This window comes from Rhinolophus sinicus, linkage group LG05 (assembly GCF_036562045.2).
Source record: "Rhinolophus sinicus isolate RSC01 linkage group LG05, ASM3656204v1, whole genome shotgun sequence".
NCBI classification, from domain to species: Eukaryota; Metazoa; Chordata; class Mammalia; order Chiroptera; family Rhinolophidae; genus Rhinolophus; species Rhinolophus sinicus.
The window spans coordinates 178463033-178480943 of NC_133755.1; the positions used below are offsets into that span (position 1 = coordinate 178463033).

The following is a 17911-nucleotide window of genomic DNA, read 5'->3' on the forward strand; positions in this document are numbered from 1 at the left end:
GAAACAGATGACTCTAGAAAGCAAAGGATATTTAGATTATCAACCTTATGTTACAGATGAGCAACCACCTAAAGCATGGAGAAGTTAAATAAATGGCCCTAAATCACACAGTGAATAACTGGATTAAACAAAGGACAATAGGGGCCTTTGTTTATACCATTAGTACCCAGGCTCTTAACAATAACAAATGTTATCTTTTTATTCATTTAGAACATAAATTGGCACTTTTTTTTTTTATTGTGAAGTCCAGATAGTATTTTAGGCCTTGTGTGGTAGATGGTCTGTTGCAAGAACTTAACTCTGCTGTTGTATCATGAATACAGCCATAGATAGTACCTAAGAAAAGTACATGGCTGTTTTCCAGAGTAAGCTACTTATAAAATCAGGAGATGAGTGCATTTGGCCTATGGGCCATAGTTTGCTGACCATTGACTTAGACTTTCAATCATCCATACTCTAATAAAAAGAAAAATGAAATAACAGTACTGCCATTGACCTTTTGATTTGGTCCAGGAATTATTCACATTTACCAACCATTATAACTAACTTATGTGAAGGGTACTCAATGATCTGATCCCCAGGAATTGGGGGCACAAAGAGATGTAGCCACTTGCCCAGGCTGCACAGCCAGGAAGGCACAGCCTGTCCACTCAGCCAGGATTTGAACTCAGGCAACTCGACTCCCGACAGGGCCATATCTTTATCTGCTGTACGATGCTGCTTCTCAAGGACTGCTCTGTGTTTGCCAGGGCTCCAGCTGTGGCCGCACTTTGAAGTCACATAGGGAACTTTGAAGAAAAGATGGACGCTATTATGGGCTGAACTGTGTTCCCCAAAATTCACATGTTGAAATCCTAATTCCAAGCACCTCAGAACATGGCTGTGTTCAAACATGTCTTTAAAGGGATGATTAAGGCAAAATGAGGTCATTAAGGTGAGCCCAATCTAATAGGACTGGTGTCCTTATGAGAAGATGAGATTAGGACACAGACACACACAGAGGGAAGATCATGTGAGGTCATAGGGAGACCATATAAGCCAAGGAGAGAGGCCTCAGGAGGAACGAACCCTGATGACACCTTGATCTTGGACTTCCAGCCTCCAGAACTGTTGGAAAATAAGTGTCTGTTGTATAAGTCCCGTCTGTGGTATTTGGTATGGCGGTCCTAGCTTCCAAATACAGACGCCAAAGTTCTCTCCAATGAAACCATTTACGACGTCTGATGTAAGACTGGGGCATCCATACTTTTGAAAAACTCCCCAGGAGTTGTAATAAATGGCGGAAGTTATTGGTGCCATGTGTCCCGTCCAAGGACTGATCTGCACCAAGCTGCCTGTGTGACTCGGTGAGAACCTCTGAGGCCCCTCGCCCCATGTGCCGGCCTTCACGATGGAAGGGAAGCGCATCGGACACCACCCAGGGACTGGGGTCCCCCACAGGGCACCCCAGTCTTCCCTTCTCAAAGAGTCCCCAAGGTGGCTCCACTGGACCATGTTTGCTTTGAGGATTTTGTCAGATTCCTTTCTTTACCTGAGTTTTCATTTATTTATTTATTTATTTATTTATTTATTTATTTATTTATTTCTTAAAGAGGTCTTTTATTTCTTTACACTTATGCCATGAATTCATAGGGGAAGGGCTCCAGCAGCTCAGACTCCTTCCCATTGGCTCTCACAAAGTGCGCTTCTCTGGGTGGGGCAGGCTGGCGTTTCACTTGAACCCACGTACCTTTCTCTTTGGCTTCCTCCTTTTTCTAATCATTTTCCTTCACCCGTCTCAGGAAGCTGTCTCGGCTCTTAGAGTGCTTAATATGCTCAATACGAACATCAATTCTCTCGGCAAGAATCTTGCCCTTGACTTGTTTGTTTACAACAATGCCAACCGCATGCTGAGTAACCCTGTAGACCCTTCCCGTTCTGCCCTGGTAACATTTGTGGGGCATTCCTTTCTGAACAGTGCCCATTCCCTTGATGTCTACAATATCACCTTCCTTGTAGATTCGCATGTATGTGGCCAAAGGAACAACTCCATGTTTTCTAAAAGGCCTAGAGCACATACAGCGGGTGCCTCTCCTCTTTCCCTTTGTGTTGGTCATTTTGACGAATTACTAGAAGATGGCTGGTCCCAGCCGAAAAGGAGCTTTACCTGAGTTTTCTTATCAGTAAGATCAGTGATAATTTCCATTAGGAAAATGGGTGAACATGATAGAAATTAAAAACAAAACAAAACAAAACAGGATCTGTGAGTTTTTCCAGCAATGGAACTCTGCCTTTACTTAGTAATGATAGTGCAAATAATTAGTAATTGCCAAAACTTCTTCCATTAATTCTCATGCTTAATATTATGGCATTCGGGTGAAATTTTACCTCGATTCATTTGAGCTCACAGTTTTACCTAATATGAAATTAGAGGAAAAAAAAAGTTTCATTTTCCTTTTTTAGTCACCTTGAAATAATGAAAGTCAAAATAAATCCAGTTGTCTGGAAAATGTGTCTGTTTCTAAATATTCTATGAGCCACTTAAAGGTTTGCAGATCATTAAGTGTCTCCCTCTGTAAAACCTGAAGCTCTTCAGTTACATTTCTATTCCAGGCTTCGCTGTCCAAACAACATTATATTTATTGGATATAATAGAAAAGAAGACTGGAGTATTTATTCCAGAAAATGTGAAGCTATGAGAAACATTTTGGATCTCTCTCTCTCTCTCTCTCTCTCTCTCTCTCTCACACACACACACACACCCTAGAACAGGAGTTAATTTAGTTGGTTTTCTTTGTTTTCTGAGCATATAGGAAATCTGTCCTCATGGTTCCAGTTTATTACAGTGTATTTTTATCTCCCTTTCAATAGAGGCGCTGTACCTAACAATCCAGTGTTCCAAAGAGTCTCCTTCAATTCATGCTATGGTCCCTTTAGTGACACTGAATCCTTAAGACATCTGCTAAAAGTCAGCTACATTAAACTAACAGCATAATAGGACTGGGATCTGTGGAAACTTATCAAACAAATGAACAGTATTGACTTTTAAACAGACACTGTAGAGATTGCAAAGAATATCACAAGGCTTCTGTAAAAGCCACATCCACCTGCCGCTCGTGGGTATTCCTGGTGGAGTAAGACGGCATCGCGCAGTTACACAGGCTGAGATAGCGTGAGGCTGGGAGCGTCGCGGTTCTCTTGCCAAAAGAATCTTCTAAAGAAAGAGAAGAATTCTCCCACCACCTGGAGGTGGGATCTGTTTCCTGAAACCATCCTAATTCAATGACTGTGCTCAGTGTCACATCTGTGTGAGCTAATCCAGGCGACAGAATTGTTTCACTCAGTTTTTCTAACATAAGACTCAGATGCAGGTAGAGAGGCAGCTGCTCATGGGCCAGGAGAATGGCAGGTTCCTGTGTCCACAATCATTCTGGGCTACAGCTGGGTGTTGAAAACATATATATTGTGCATGTGTTGGGGGGGGTTAATCACCTGGAGAACTTCAGAAAACCACGGAGATCACCCCAAACCTTGAGGACCGCTGAGTTATTGATGGGAATGGGTCCTGTCCCTCAGGTGAGTCAGAATGAGTCAGAATGCCTGTGACATTCTGTGTCTTACCGCCTGTGGCAACGCGGTAAGAGGCAGGTAAACACAGCCCCTGACCAGCCACTGACCTCTAGGTCTGGATGAGCTGGATGAAGACAGTAGCCAGAGAGCCCTGGAAGCTTTCAAGGGCATGGGCTCAATCCACAGATTGTCTCTTCGAAAGCCTGGGGCACGGCAATGGGAGGGCTCCTCGGGCTGTCGGGGACCCTTCCACAGGGGGCGTGGTGTCAGCCCACATTTCTGTCCTTCACTGTGCACTTTGCCTAACATCACTCATTCAGTCCCTACAACAGCCTGTGGGGGGCACACAGCTACCCCGTCTTACGGACAGAGAAGGGCATTCCTAGCAGAGTCAAGCCACGTGCTGCTGGTCCAGCAGCCCTTGAGCACTGGCAGGAGGCTGCAGACCAGGGAGTCTGTTTCTACAGCCTCACCAGTCAGAAATACGCCTCGTTTCTAGTCTGCGCCACTCATCTCAGGAGGGGTAGGCAGCCTCAACAGAAATTGGGGCCACTTAGAAATGAGGGTGGGGGCACCTGAGGCTCGCTCGCTGCCTTTAGGGTCTGGTCTTTCCAAGAGAGAAGAGCTTTGTGATTTACCTAGACCGTCTCCATCTTGGGTCCAACACATTTCGATGTTCCATCATAAGTTTTCCTTCACATCACGAGGCCTCACCCAGGTCCTGAGAACTCAGAAAAGTCAACTAAATTACATATGGCAGCACTTTCCCCTTGAAAAGACTTTCTCATAATGAAGAGAAAGGAAGAGCTAAGGCTCTGCTCAGTGGCTGGCCTTGTCCTTAGAATCGTCCCGTGCCTTCTCCCCAGAGCTCAGCTGTGATGCTCCTTACTCGGGATGTGATGCCCCAGGTCCACGGGTGAAGGAGCTGAGGCAGGACCACCGTGAGGCGGTGCAGATGGAAGGCCAGCTCCTCATTAAAAAGGCACAATCATGCAGGAGCTGAGAGAGACCTTGGCAACGGTGTTATCTACTGTCCTTATTTTCATTGGGGACACCAAGGCCAATGGCACCTGATAAAACCCAAATTTCTAATGGCGGAGTAGGAAAGAGAAAGCAGGTTTCTGATTCCTAATCCAGAGTGCTGTCCTTATGTTGGGGTAAGACAAAAAAAAATTGAAAAAAGAAAAACAACAGAAAACATCCACCAGAAGCTGTCAAAGCCGAAGAGAAGTCATCTTGGAATATAATCTAATTGCGTGTTTCCCTCAGTGACTATAATCAAAGAACAGGTCGACACCTGCTTACATGGATACTGTTAGAGCATCTGGTCTTACACAACGAGGCTGACAGATGGTCCACAGTGAAAATGCGTTGCTAGTCTGATGACAGCAAATTCTGATAAACCCAAGTGCTCTCTGTCAGGCCCCTTCCTTGGCCCTGGCTCATCCAGGAGGCAATCTCTATTGTGAAGACGGTGGTGTGTAGGCATTTGTCCACAATTTGCCATATAACTCTTCTAATGCATTTGATTTTAAAAAAGAAGAGGTTTTATGCAAACTTCTCTGTTTTGTTCTGTTGCTCTTTTTCATGGAGGAGGGCCCGATGGAAGGCAGGTTGGTCGCTGCACAGGTGGAGAAGTAGTGGAAGTGGGGAGTGCCCAAAGTGCCAAATAGGGGAAGGTCCAGGGTAGATGTCATTGGGTTGCTCGGTGATTCGTGATGGAGGCAAACTCAAAACCTTAAGTAAGACACTGCCCCGGACTGTATTGAATCCTTTTTGATATTTCATCAAATGTATGCAGGAGAGAGCCTCTACGCATAAGCTCAGACGTGCACACAAAGGGCTAAATGCGAAGAGAGATGCCTCTTCATCTTCAGATGCCCCTAACGGGCAGGCTCCTTGGGGCCTGGCCCCTCTCCCTCCCACCGTCTGTTCGTTCTCCTCCTCCCTCGGAAATGTGGAGTCTCTATCACTAATCTTCCCGGGCACTGCGGGCAGGCTCAGTGTCAGGGCTGCAGAGCACAGAGTCCGGGGATGGAAAAACCACAGCATGAAGGTGCCACACAGAGCGAAGACCAGGCCATGTTGAGGGAGGGCCTCCGTGGGCACGGAGGTAACTCGTTCACCATCCGCAATGTCATAGGGCAGCCCAAGGTGGGGACCCTCCCTCTGCCCTCAGTCTAACCACAGCTTCTCTGGGCAATGGGCTTCTCTGCCACCCAGCCCTGACTTGTAAGCCAGGAAGCTGGGGACCAGGGGCTGGTGAAGGAGTGTGAGCAGGTGAGGCTCTTTCCATCACCGGACCACCTCTTACAAGGTGGCTGTCCCCTCTGAGACATACTGGGACAATCATCTTTGAATGTCCTTGTCCTATTTCTGTGGGGGCTGATGCAGCTGGAAAGAATGGATGGTGTCCCTCCACGGACAGGCCGAATATCCCTGTGATGCAGTGGCCCTCCAACTTGAATGTCTACAACCAAGAAGCCACTTTTCCGCCACTTGGAAGGCCCATGTAAATAATGGCACTGCTACAGGGCAAAAGAGCCACATCCAGACCAGGAGGAAGTTCGTTCGAAATAGTATAAGAGTCTGAATTCATATGGGGATTTATAAAGCTGCAGTTCAACAGATGGAAAGGCACTGGGGGCGTGACGATGGGACCAACGTCAAGAACAGGGCAGACGTGTGAGATAACCTGCCGAGCATTTGATCCGCTGACGTTAATTTTGCAGAAGAATCAGGCCTGTTGCCAGAAGTGCCATGCATCACATAAAGTGCCCCCTCAGAATGTATCGCCACTGCCAGCATAAAGCATCTCCAAGCCCCGGTGGAACATGACCTCAGAAATGACTTGAAATGAAGCTTAAAGTGAATCTCTGTTGGTAGACCATGCTTTTATAAACCACTAAATCAGGCTGAAATTGGAAGCGGGTCTACTGAAACATTTCAGTTTCTTAGAACATTACTCATTCGTGTACACAATGCCTCTGAGGTTCCCTCTACCTTGCCCATACTGAGCCTGTGTGCTGCCACTCACAGGTGTGAGGTGTGGTGAGGAAAGCACCGTCACACCAGGGATGGGGGAGGGTACGTAATCGGAGCCGATTTCATTACCATAAATACATGTCAAATGGCCGCAACACATGTTCTCTGATTAAACTGTCAAGGACAAAACCATGTAAGAACAATGATTTTTTTTTTTTTTTTTTTTTTTTTTTATCCCCGTGGCAAAAAAGGGAAGAAAAGACAAAGCAATGAAAATCATCTACATATTATGGCTACAGGTCGCCAACTTCTAACCTAGAAAAAATAAAATAAAAAGTCGAGTAACGTGTAAGCAGTTACATGTCTCATTCCAGGCTGCGGCACAAATCATCTCTCCTGTGTTTCTAGACGACAACGTTGCATTTTTTGGCCTCTCCACACCTAGCACCGTCACCGATTATAAAGAACAGCTTAAAAGCACCCCCATTGGGTACTGCAGCTTATCTGGACATGAAAACCAAAAACAGTCCTCCTTTTTCCTTTCCTCAATTAACAAAAATATGACACCAAACGTAAGGGTATGTGAAAAGGCAAGTCCAGAGAATCAGCCGCAAATCTAGATAGCAAACTGGTTTTCAGCCTGTCTTATTTTTGAGTAAATCTCTGTCTACCTAGAGGCAACATGTGTGCGGACCCAGAGGGGAGGTGGCGCAACCCAGGTGACTGACGCCAGGTGTGCTGGGGCAGGCGGCTGCTCCAAGAGCTCCTGTCAGAACTGCAAGAGGTAGCGCTGACTTGATCTACACTCATAAACCTTTTTCTTTCACGTCTGCTTATGTGTTTTTATCCCCTCACTGGGCCAGGATATTCTCTGTCCATCCGAGGGCGAACACCACCACAGCCTGGGCAAGAACCAGTAATGTCACCGGGAAGTAACCTTGGTCGAGGGCCTTGCAGTCCTGGTTCACATTCGCCTCTGAGTTTTTGACAAGCACATCCGTGTTGGCAGGTGCTATTCACCCCCATTGCACAGATGAGACGGGGGCTCAGGGAGAGTGACTTGTCAAAGGTCACATGCCAGGAAGTCCTGAACGTGCGGAGGCCTCGAAATCCAGTCTCCACATTCCAAGGTCCGTCTCTGCTGTGGTCACATGACCTTTACATAACAGAGGATCAAGTGTAATCACATTGTGAATTTAATTCTTGAAGATAAAAAACACCGAAAACTACTTTGGGGGTGATAATGACAACTGGGCTGTGTGTGTGACTCAGTGTTTGTGTCTGTGTGTGTGTGTGTCTGTGTGCGTGTCTGTATGTGTCTGTGTGTCTCTGTTTGTCTGTCTGTCTGTGTGTGTGTCTGTGTGTGTGTCTCTCTGTGTGTGTCTCTGTGTCTGTGTGTCTGTGTGTGAGTCTGTGTATGAGTCTGTGTGTGTCTGTGTGTGTCTGTGTGTGTGTGTCTGTGTGTGTGTCTCTGTGTGTGTCTGTGTGTCTGTGTGTGTCTGTGTGTGTGTGTGTCTGTGTGTGAGTCTGTGTGTGTCTCTGTGTGTGTCTGTGTGTGTGTGTGTCTGTGTGTTCGCACACGCGCACAGGGGCAGGGCGATCCTCTTTCTTGGCTCCACTGTTTCCCATGGAGGGTAACCAGGAAGTACTCCTGGCCTCTCCCCTGCTCACCGCTCCCCTCCTCTGCCCCAGGGGAGGAGGAAGGCATCATTGCTGAGACATCTGGGAGCAGAGACTAGCTTGTAGGGCTCAAGGGCCCTTCTTGGCTCTGTTTGCCTGTCCTGGACCCCATCCCACAAAATGTCTGAGGACAGGACCCCACGCAGAGGGAAACCTGTGGTATCAGCCCCACCCGGGACTGAGGCAGCTTCAGTGTCTGCTAACCCTGTTGCGTCTCGACCACACTGTCCATCATGGGTGTTTGCAGGAATAGGCCCATCTGCCTCACGTGGTGCGGAGCTCAGGCAGGGAGAAGGGGTGCGGCGGTGGTCATTTTGCACAGGGTACAATGCCTACCACCCCATCACGCTATGCTTTGCAAGTGACTGCAGACTCTGCTACCCTCTGGGAACTCATAGGCTGGCTCTGGCCAAGCTCTTTCCCAGGTGGATGGGGGGTGGGGGGAGAGGCTACAGAGCCATTGTATTTGAAACTATTGGGAAGCCCCCAGGGGTCTTTATTCCTTACAGATCCAGAGCGCTCAGTGTCTGTTGGGGACCACAACCACTGGCTGCTTAGGCTAACCGTTACTTTACGTATTTTATTCGCCTTTTGCACTTTTTGTTTATTTCCTACCACTTAGTCCTTTCCCATTACAATTATGCAAAACTCTCCATTCCTATGAAAACGCATTTCACTCTCTTCTACCAACATTTTGGTGACTGCAGTTTTAGTCTTCAAAATCAGTGAGACTTGTTTCACGTGATGAAAGAAGCCACTATACTCTGCAAAAACTTGCTTTTCATTAGCTTCTAAAATACAGGTAAATTGAAAATCGCCCAACTTGATGAAGCATTGCTGTTTTAGGCGCCTGGCAGGCAAGCTGGGTAACTGTGGAGCCTTGGAACTGCCATCTGACGCTCAGCTCCTATAGCAACAGGTTGTCTGGACGGGTATGAAACGAGACAAAGAGGTGTGAGATGTAAAGACGTGGCCCACGCGACAGGCTTCATCTCCAGCTCGAGAGTCAACTGGGACTCGAACCGCGTCTCCGCCCGAACATACAGGGACTCTCAGGGCAGGTGATGAGGTCCTATTGTTGCATCAGCCTCAAGCTGATAGAATCAACCACTGCCTTTACCATCGGGGTTTATTTCAAGAGAGGAAAGGCTCCACGTGAAGGGAAATTATTCAGGTGGGTGACACAGAGCAAAAACCATGTCCTGTCCCAAACTCGCCTCAGAAATAGCTTCTAGAATCTCCTGGGAATGGTACATCTTCTCTTACCGTTAAGCTTTGCTTATTTTATGCAGTTTTGTCATGTAAGAGTGGTCGTCTAGGAAAGTTACGACAATTACTTTTCTGAGGGATGAAAATAAAGTTTAAAGGGGCCGTGCTGAATAAATTAGGGGATTTCCAATGACATTTTAAAAGCCTTTGCTCAGTGAATAGGCTGGAAAGCACGCCCTCTACAGGACTGCATCCCTTCAAATTCTTTAGCAAATATTTTGTATTGTATTTTAAATAGATGCACAGCCCAAGGCAAGAAGGAGTGTCACAAAGGGAAAGTGCCATGTGGTGCTTTAAACGCCTGTGCCACATGCCGTCCTGACGGGCACTGGCACTGCCATTCCTTCTCCGATTCCTTCACAGCCAGTGAACTCTGCTTATTACCAAACATGGCCCAATATAAATTCTTTATATTCTACACACACACACACACACACACACACACACACACACACACACGAAGGTCTGACAATTAAGTTTGCAAACTAGTTGCAACGCTGTTGCTAACCTTTTTCATAGCAGAGGGATTATTCATTATGAATTTGTACCAACTGGACAAACAGTTAACCAAGTCTACTATTTGGAAGTGCTGAAAAGGCTGTGTGAAAAAGTTAGATGACCTGAACATTTTGCCAGCAATTCATGGCTCTTGCATCACAACAATGTACCAGCTCACATGGCACTGTCTGTGAGGGAGTTTTTAGCCAGTAAACAAATAACTGTATTGGAACACCCTCCCTACTCACCTGTCCGGCCCCCAATGACTTCTTTCTTTATCCGAAGATAAAAGAAATATTGAAAGGAAGACATTTGGATGACATTCAGGACATCAAGGGTAATACAACGACAGCTCTGATGGCCATTCCAGAAAAAGAGTTCCAAAATTGCTTTGAAGGGTGGACTAGGCGCTGAAGTCAGTACATAGCTTCCCAAGGGGAGAACTTCAAAGGTGACCATAGTGATATTCAGCAATGAGGTATGCAGCACTTTTTCTAGGATGAGTTCGTGAACTTAATTGTCTGACCTTGTGTGTGTGTGTGTGTGTAGATAATTTTTTTTCTTGAGTGTGTTGAACCAATCATCTAAGCAAACAGTTTAGTTTATAAACTTCTGGCTAGCATAAAACAATGATTTACCTCCCTATGAATCTGCCCTCCCATACACACTATGGATTAGATTATCTCATGCAATGGAATAGAAATTGAAAAGTCTGTCTCATTTAGAATTAAAAAAAATCTTTGCAAGCTGATTTGGAAAATCTACCTTGAAGTAATTTAGCTGTCTGTTCCTTTTGTCTTAGTATTTCCATCTATCAGGGAATTAGTTTTGTCCATAAATGTAATCAATATGGAATATAAAGTCACCAAATTAAAAAAAAATAGATTTAGAGCTCTCATGATAGAGTGTACTTAAAGTTGAAGTAATGCAAAAGCAGATTACGTACAGCCATTCGAATGTCTTGCTTATTGCATTTCTTTGGTAAGTGACAGAAAAATGATTGCAGTGCTTGTTTATTTTCATAAAAATGTTGATCTCTTCCTAGAATTATTGTGATGTTTATGGAATATAATAGAGGATTTATGATGTGGACGAGAATACAATATCATCTTTCATTGAGGGAAGAAAAAGGAAGATGAGAGGGGTCCTGGCTGAGTTTCCAGTCACCGTTAGGAGAAGAACAAGAGCTCACAAGTCAGGAGGAAGAAGCTGAGCTCTAAGAAGGCAGTGGAAGGATGGGGGCAGCTGGGAGAGGATTTGGGAGAATCAAGTCAAAATCAGACATTCTGGTGGGAACAGAGGGCAGGAAGCGCTCCCTACTGCGGTAAAAATGGGAAGGTTCTCAGAAAAGTGGTTCCCATTTTATAATTTTTTAAAGTACTTATTTATATAGCAATCTTTTGATGGATCAAAGACTTTCTTAATTTTTTGAAGTATAGGTCCACATACTAGGATGTTGCACCATCATTCTTTTATAATCAGTTTTTCTACAGTTTCAAGTTGCAGTTTCTTTAAAGTAAAACAAGGACGTATAAAGACAGTAGTATACATATACACAATCTAAAGGCAGAATTGCGTTAAATATTTAAGGTTTTTCTCCTTCAATTTTTATAATCCTTCTGCTTATAAATAATTCAACAGTAGTTTTCTGAAAACCTGTTTCATCAAATCTTTCCAAATTTCTCAACTTAGGCTTTTTTTTTTTTTGAAACAACTCTGTATTGATGGTTCACTGGGATTTTTAATTAAATTAAGAAGTTCAATATTAAGCACAACTAGCAAAAACAAGTCTGGAACAAACATAACTGACTGTTGTCGAAAGTCTTAATTAAACTGTAGGAGCAGGAATGTGGAAGATAATTAACCTGAAGGCTTCAGCGCACCCTGACCATCAGTGTGACCATCAGTATTTCAGAGGATAGGGGGATGCTGATTAACTCTGCACCTCTTCTGTGTAGCCTGCTAGGCGAACATGCTTCGTGCTATTCAACTTAGAGATAAATTCAGTCGTGCTTACCTTTCTTAAAATAAAATATTCTCAGTGGACTTCTTTACCCTAAAAGTTAAAGCATGTTAAATATAGGCCAGTGAATAGATATTAAAATGCTTATCTTGCCATCTACTTTATATGAGTGTGGGAAAGGTATCATACAATTGTCTCCTGATAGCTGATGATTCAGTTCTCAAATTTGTGTGATAAATTCAGATAGAGAGGGATACCGGTCTCATCTCAAAAATGGTCTGAACCATGAGTTTATCTATCTCTGCTCTCAATAGGTTAATATGTCTCCTGACCCACTTTTTACTTTGCTATAAAAAGTAAAAAGCCAAAAGGAGAAAAAGAAACTTTAATTTTTTGGCACTAATAATAATAATGGTAACTATAAAGTTATTTGTACTGCACTACTGACTTTCCCAGTATCATTTATGTAGTTAGCATGAATTGAATGCCTATTATATGCTGGTTTGATAGATATGTGATTTTTGTCAGCCTGCCTAAGATCTCTCAGGGGTTCACTTAATCGATGCTAAAGAAACTGGTAGAAAGGTTTTGACATCTGTAGCTAATTCTTGTTACAATGGATAAGGCAAGAGACACTCCTACCACCGAAAAGGTGCATCTCCTAAAAGCACAAAGGGAAAAAATAGAGCATATTTCTTAGAAGGGCTCTAACCCTTGTTGTGAGCAATGAGATTTGTTTCACTGATCCGGGGCTTTCCATGTTTGGAAAAGCCAGATTCTCTGTCCCAAACTTCGGCTGTCGCAGACAAAGTCAAAGAGGCAATACATTTAACATGGAGTAAGTTTAGGGCACTGGACCTGGATTGACAGTCCATGAAGAGCTGTAAGTCAGATTAAGAAGTACAAATCATTTTGAAAAGGTATTACTCTTTGCGTTGTTGTATGTAAGATGGCTGCCTATCAGGCAAGGGTATTTTTTGAAATGGGAAGAAAGTGTACATGGATTCTGACTAACTTATAGGAAGAAGGTTGGTAGATACAGGGATTTTGCCTGCCCAGCATCTCATTGGGCCACATCTTTCCCTGTCCTTAGTTTATTTCACTCAGCTGGGGTTGCCCTATCTCCCAGAGTCAAGTGTGGGCGCCTGCCCTAGTCACAGCCAATCAGGCACCTGCCCTAGTCACAGCCAATCAGGCACCTGCCCTAGTCACAGCCAATCAGGCACCTGCCCTAGTCACAACCAATCAGGCACCTGCCCTAGTCACAGCCAATCAGGCACCTGCCCTAGTCACAGCCAATCAGGCGCCTGCCCTAGTCACAGCCAATCAGGCACCTGCCCTAGTCACAACCAATCAGGCACCTTCCCTAGTCACAGCCAATCAGGCGCCTTACCTAGTCACAGCCAATCAGGCACCTGACCTAGTCACAGCCAGTCAGATCTCTATATTTTGTTAGTGCTGTTGGTTTGGACATGTGGCTTTGGTGAAGCCAGGGGAATGTGAGCTGGGAGTGGCCTGTGGTCATCTTTCTTACCACCAGAGCAGAATCTGAGATGAGTGATGGGAAGACATACAGCTTCAAGAGGACATCATTTGAGGACCTGGATCCAGTCAAGCCAACAGCCGGGGCTGCTCTCACCGAACAACTCCCTTTTCCGTTAAAGCTAACTTTAGTTGAATTCTGTTATTTACACCTGAGAATCCAGACGAATACAGCCTGACTGGTAGCAGAAGGACGGGTAAAACCTAGACTCTGCCCTGCCAACACCCATATCATCATTCCATGAAGTAAGTACAACAGGTTAGATTTCGTTATCATATTATTTTATAGGTGAGGGAAAAAAAAAAAAAAAAAAAACTTCAACAAGAAGAACTGTCGAATATTAGATAGTTAACACTTGGCAGAGCAGTGACTAAAACCCAGACATTCTCATTCCACATTTTGTCTACTTTCCTCTATAATTGTGGAGGATGCATAACCGATGAAACTTAGGGAATAAGCTCAGGACTAATTTCCTCAGTGAATAGCCAAAAAAAGAGTTAAGAAAGAATACTAAGCAATATTTTTGGATGCAGATGCTTAATTTTAGCTCCAGGTACCATTCAACTAGTTAACCACAATCTGAAATGTATTTGACAAAGGAAGGTAGGTTCAGGCAGGCTCAGCAATGTCAGTTTGATTTATTGATCTCATTTATTCATTGGGATTAATGACAACATTACTGAATTTCTGAATTCCTTAAAATCATCATAGTCATTATAGGTATGATTTCAAAGCATTCAACTTACAAGTTTATAAAATGGAAATTCTCATTGAAGTCTTGTGTCATGTATCATCCTACACAGTGGTTTGATTAATTTTACTTTATTCTCATTCAACTATTTTAAGTTTTCACTCAATTTCTTTCATGTCACTTGTTCATTTCCTAGCTGCTGTATGTGCACATGGAATTGTTGCCTAATGAAAACTTCTCTCAAGTCATGAACAAAATTAGAAGGAAGGGTCTTTCACTTTGTACTCCATGGATATGGTGTTTAAGGTAAAAAAAACAAAACCCTGTGACCCCATAAAAATCATCATACAGATAAAGTCACACCACCATGTCCATGAAAAACAGCCTTGAGAAAGAAAATAAGTTCCAGAAGGGTGATGTAGAGAGGATGGCAGTGCCGTGGACTTGTGTGGATGGGTGGTGCTTTAGGGAACCCCCTAGACCCCTGGCACACTTACAAATGGCCCTGATTGCATGAGCACCATCAGACCTTGGGAGCTTGGGATGCCACGACCTTGAGCATGACAGGGATCTTAAGTCTGAGACCTTCAGACTCCCGCAGGTCTGGTCCTCTAAAATTTATATTGATGGTTCCGTCACTGCTCTGAAATCCTGGGTACTTTTCTGAAATCTATGCTAAATTTGTTTTGCCCCTGTAGGAAAGTAAGTAAGTACATTTATCAATTTCAAATTTCTTTCTGATAAAATAGATGATCATATTTGCTCTGAATAATGGTAAGACCAGTGGCAGTCAAGTGTAAATATGAGGCTGAGCACTGATGTGTTTCTGCATAACTGCAAGCGTGAAACTATGAATTATTTCATGTAGCAGAGTAGAAACGTCATGGTGTAGACTGGTGTCCCAGACCTGCCACCAAGCAGTTGTGTAACCCACGGCGACTCACTTAACCTCTCTAGGACACGTGTCCTTCTCTGTAGCTGTCATTTCCAGCTGTATATTCTAAACATTATGCATGAAAAAAGAAAGGGGTGTGATAGGACCTGACCACAATGACAGCAGGAATCGGTTAATAATATCTCATGAACAGGTGTGGTTGTCTGCTCCCACTCATCCAACAGCGAGTGGCTGTCAATCAGGGCCCAGGTCTCTGCTCAGCCATTCGTTGCAGTGTGTGTGTGAAATCAATGAATCTTTAAAAACAGAGCAAAGTGAGCAGAGGTGACAAAAAGAGCCAACATGACAATTTACTCAATTGAATCGTTACGCCAGCACAAACTGCCTGTGTTTAAAACTATCACTGGGATGGGCCCAGACATAGAGAATATATTTCTTGTCAACGTTTTCAGTCAATATAAATAGGAAGAGTTTTCTGATTTGGGGTGTGCTGATATAAGCATTCTCAAAATATCGTTTAGAAGAACATATTAGCGTCCTAAATGAGGAAGTTTGCTGATGTTCTAAATCTTTCCATCTTGGAATAGAATTCTGTTTTATTTATTTTCATCAGTGTTAAGCACATCGTGTCACAGAAATGCTTTTAGCATTAGGAAAGAAATGTTTTAATTTTAATCCTTTTGGATCATTTCTTTTTAAAGAAGAGTGAGCATGCAAAGAGCATAATTAAACTGAACAATAAAGATCTTGATATTTCCCTGCTTCTAAGAAATGTAATATGTTATGTGATTTGCTGGAATGAAATCAATTCAATAAGCATTTCCTTTTCCGTGTTTTGTTTACTTGGGCTTTTATTACTCATCTGATGCTCAGGATGGTTAGAAATGCTGAACCCTGAAGTGTTCTGGTCCTCTGGCATGTTAGGGGGTATCAGGTGGAGACCAGGCAAGTCTGCTTCTGCAGGACAAGGTCTCACACTCGGAGACCCACTCGCACATCCTGAGATCCCCACATGGTCTTGCTTCAAGGACAGTGGCCAAAGGCAACTGTAGTTTTGCATTATTATTATTATTATTATTATTATTATTACTATTATTATTTCAAACTCACACAGATCACCAGTAGGACCAACATGCATTTTTATATTGTGAAAATATAACAAAAGCCTGGGAGTCAAGCAGCTGAGTAGAATGTGGACAAAGCTTTGATCTATCAGGGAAGATGTGATGAATATACATGACTTCTGCCCATTATCTCAGTATCTAAATGATCGATATATGGGGCAAGGGTCTGTGTCCGTCTGAGTTTAATGAAGCCCTGGGGGAGAGAAGGATTAACACCTGCTTAAGATCATGTTTACAGGGTCTGTAGACAAGGAACAGCCTGTGGACCATCCTGGGACGGTGCGGAGGCTCAGCCCTCTGGGTCGTAATTATCGCTGTGGATTACCATCTAATTAAAGTGTTGTGCTGCACTCACTGTTAAGAAGAGCCAGAGTAAATCACACTGTCCCTGGTTTTCTGTTTCAACTGTGATGGATAGTTCATTTTCCAGATTGAGACGGCTTGTTTGCCTTTTTAAGTCACTGCTTGCATGAAACCTAGTATTTGCATTTCAAGCTTAGGTTCAGGTGTGTGTGGTAGATCAAAGGCGTAATTCTTTGTACTGAATTGAAGCAAGTTCAGTCTAGAGCCCATTTCACGGTGTGTCAGAGTGTCCTAGAGCCAGACACATCGCCCTAGAGCCATCTAAGAACGTGGGAAATCACCCAAAGTATGCAAAACTATCAAGGGCACTGCCTCCCAGGAAGAAAGCCATCAGTTTAGAAATTACATTTTACTCTCTCTGCCAGACCTTCGCCACATAAGTAACTTTCTTCAAGGATTCTTAAAACTGCATTAGCTGTGAGTTTGCAAGTAGCTCGAGTTACTATGTACGGGTGTGAGTTTAATTACTTTAATATCACAAAGCATTCCAAGATTTGTCAAATGCCCTGAAGCCAGTTCTAATCTGAAAAAAATGGTGGGGAAATACTGAGATAGTTCTCAAAAGTGGAGAGAAAGTTGGAAGACCCAGCTGACTGATGTCAGCGAATGTGCAGAGACTGACCCCCACTCTCCTCCTGCTGTCCTTCTGCAGAGGAGATTCACCGTGTCCTCTGCTGTCCCCGTGGCTGGCCTGGGTTTGGGTACACCTGTGCTAACTGTCAGACCTGCCTGAACCAGTGTCATGATGCAATGGCAGATGGCACATAAAAAGGACGGACGCGTCTCTGGCCTGAAGAGAATGTTGAGTGATTGCTTGTTCTCTGTTTGCAACATGACAGTACATCAAATAAGAGAAGTACATGTTTTCTTTTACCCACTGGCCGGTCAGCATGTGGTATGCGTTTCTATAAGCTCCATATATTAACCAGGTTCAGGATGGTTTAGAAACGTAGTTCACGGATCTGTATCATCTGAGAAGGAATTTTCCCAAGATGACACAATATTTCTATCTCAAATGCTTGTCTCACCAGGTATGTGGACACTCCTCCACTAGTGTTGGGGCGTGTGTGCTCTCCTTGAACCCAGGCCGACCTTTGTGACGACCTCAAGCAACAAAGCACAGATAAGTGATGCTGTGTCACTTCTGAGGCGAGGTGTAACCATGCCGCACCTCCCCCCTGCTCTCCTGCCCCATCTTGGAACTCAGCTGCCCTGCTGTGGGGAAGCCCGGGCCACACAGAGGGGACACTGAGGGGACACTGCAGGAGTCCAGCCCACAGCTGGCAGCCACCGTGAAGATGACTCCAGACCACACCAGCTCCTCGAGGTCAAGGTCTCCCAGCCGTCAGGT

The 17911-nt window shown here is 44.2% G+C and overlaps 1 protein-coding gene and 1 pseudogene across 4 annotated transcripts in view; both read right to left on the bottom strand.

Moving 5' to 3' along the window:
- PRKN (parkin RBR E3 ubiquitin protein ligase) overlaps window positions 1–17911 on the bottom strand; it is a 1115215-nt gene that overhangs the window by 235299 nt on the left and 862005 nt on the right. The gene's annotated exons all lie outside the window — the stretch shown is intronic.
- On the bottom strand, window positions 1614–2099 carry LOC109457146 (large ribosomal subunit protein eL21; annotated as a pseudogene).